Here is a 2,970-nt window from a genome sequence, read left to right as displayed (position 1 = left end):
GGGGGGGGCGATGTCCAAGGTACAGAAGCTTAGTATACAGCTCTCTGTCAGCACCTTTCCCTCCTTCATTTTCTCCTTTACCCCCTTTCATCCACAGTTATTAATAATGTTGGCAGTCAACCTGATCAAATACAAGCAAATCAAGCACACACACACACACACACACACACACACACACACACACACACACACACACACACACACACACACACACACACACACACACACACACACACAGGGAGCTTTTATTTTTAAGGTTAATTTCAGCCCTGGTTTGTCAAAATCAAATGAAAATCTTTAACTGAGGAAGGCATATTGTCCCACACAAGGCGAATGTCATTGTTGCTGTAGTCAGAAACAGAATCAGATTCACCTGCAGCAAACTCACCTAGGTTGCCTTGGTTTGCAACGGGAGCATAAACACTAGTTCTCCAGCTGAATGAAACGGCAGAACCAACGCATCACAGCGATTATAGAAGCTGTACTCGCAGTTTCAATATCTGGACTGGTGTCTTATCATTGGACAGTAGCAATCTTTTATATGGAAATACAATTCATGTCTAATCATTGGATATAAAGAGCAGATTGCACAAGGGTTGAGAACTAATTCATCACTTAATTGATCATGCTCATGATTAAAAATGCATGCAGCTAGTCTACTATAACTTCAAGTGCAGTCTGTGAAGGAAGAATAAATCATGGCAGCAATTCATCAAAGGCTTCTGTGCAAAACGGTATAAGCCATTATGGTATCGCACATGTAAGTCATTTGCCCAAGTCTTTCAACAAGCAGATAATGTGTTAGACAAGATAGTTATACTGTAGGAATGTCTGACCAGCACATAGTTATACGTTGTGCATATTGATGTTACCCTTTGACACATCTGCTCACAGGGTTGCCTGGTTTCTAATGTCAATATATGTTTTATGCTGGCAACGACTACAGACCATAGCAACGCCTCTAGGAGAAGCTCTAAAGAAACTGTAATACTGTATAGGCCCTAAAGGTAACATAGCAAAGACAAAAATAGGCCTAAAGGTTTTTACACTGAAAGAAATTAAGCTTTTGTCTATGTAGCACTGAATGTTAATATTATACTACTGTAGTTGCATCATATTTTCTCAATTACAAATACAGTGCAGTAAAAAGGACCATGCATTCAAATTCTGTTCTTTACAGCGAATGAGACCCTGCCCATGTATATGCTTCAGAGGAGACTTTAAGGATTGGGGGTGCAAAGACACTGCTGAGGCCTCAATACAGACAATCTTATAGCTCAGGGTCACTGGATTATAACACACATCTTCTTAAGGCTTAAAGAGTGCTATAATTATTCAAGTGTCAATTCTCATCTACCACATCCAGCACAAAGATTAGTAACGAAGAGCATGTACATGTCATTTTTAAAAATGTCTTTTTTTCTGTGGCTTTGATAATGTTTTGAATGTAAGCGTTCAATGGTGGTGGTTGTTTGGCCTTGCCTTACTTATTTTTCAGTTATAAAAGATTTAAGAACTTGTGAGCGACTAACTGAAATCACTTTTATGTAACATAAGGTAAGTATAATAACTATAGGTTACTTACGCAACCCCAGTTCTCAGAGTAACATGAAGTGAGATGTCTCACTATGGGATGCGCCTCATCGCGGAACAAACAGAAGCATCAATCTCATTACGCCAATCCTGATTGGCTGGTGATCTTGACGTCAGCGTCAGGGAATCTACCCCCTATAAGTAGCTTGCGCTACGCCGCATGCATCATTAAAAATAAGCACCTCTTCTCGCTTCACCATAGCAAGGAGGGCCATCTGGTGAGACATCTCACTTCATATTACTCTGAGAACTGGGGTTACGTAAGTAACCTATAGTTCTAATTCGTAACACTCCGTTCGATGTCTCACTATGGGATATTGTAGCTCCCGTATTGCCAGACGAGCTTATCTCGAAAATCACCAAACCCAACCAGAATTTAACAGTTAGAGCTCTAACTCAGCAGGGGGCCCAGCACTGCATGGGCCACACTGGGAGCAGAGACGTCTAATCTGTAAAAGCGGACAAAAGTGAGCGGCGAGGACCAGCTCGCTGCTGCACAAATGTCTTCTTGGATGGAAACACCCCTGAACAAAGCCCAGGATGTAGCCAGACCACGAGTCGAATGAGCACGCAAACCCGAAGGTGCCTGCAGACCCTGACTCGTGTAAGCCAAAGCAATTGCCTCCACAATCCAGTGAGAGAGCCGTTGCTTAGTAACAGGCTTGCCCTTCTGAGGGTTAGCCCAGGACACAAAGAGTTGGTCATTATGACGAAACTCTTTTGATCTGTCCATATAAGTGCGTAAAGCACGGACTGGACATAGCAAATTCGGCTGCTGTTCCCCGGAGGGACACAGCGGCGGAGGAAATGCCTCAATGTCAATGGGGGTACATGAACCAACCACCTTAGGTATAAAGGCAGGGTTGGGCTTCAGCAACACTCTCGTTAACCCTCGGGCGAACTGAGTGCATGAAGGATGTACAGATAGCGCATGAATGTCACTGACTCGCTTGGCGGATGCCAGGGCCAGTAACAGCACTGTCTTGAGTGACAGGTGCTTCATGTCAGCTTCTTCCAGGGGTTCAAATGGGGCTCGAGTGAGCCCATCTAAAACCACCGTCAAGTCCCATAAGGGCACCAGTGACCTGGAAACAGGAAGGAGCCTGCGAGCTCCCTTCATAAAACGGCAGACCAGAGGATGTTGGCCGGCCATCTTACCCTCAAAACCCACATGGCATGCAGCAATAGCAGCAGGTAGACTTTGATCGTGGAGAAAGCTCTGTGTTTATCAATTAGGTCCTGTAGAAATGATAAAATCACTCCCACAGGGCATTGAAAATAGGTGTGCCCTTTTTGAAGGCACCAGTCCTCAAACACCCTCCACTTACAGTCATAAAGAGACCTAGTGGAGGAAGCTCTTGCACTCTGAATAGTGTT

Source organism: Notothenia coriiceps, unplaced genomic scaffold (genome assembly GCF_000735185.1).
Source record: "Notothenia coriiceps isolate Sejong01 unplaced genomic scaffold, NC01 NC01_scaffold00025480, whole genome shotgun sequence".
Taxonomy (NCBI): domain Eukaryota; kingdom Metazoa; phylum Chordata; class Actinopteri; order Perciformes; family Nototheniidae; genus Notothenia; species Notothenia coriiceps.
The sequence above is the reverse complement of the archived record's forward strand: the minus strand, read 5'-3'. Positions refer to the sequence as shown.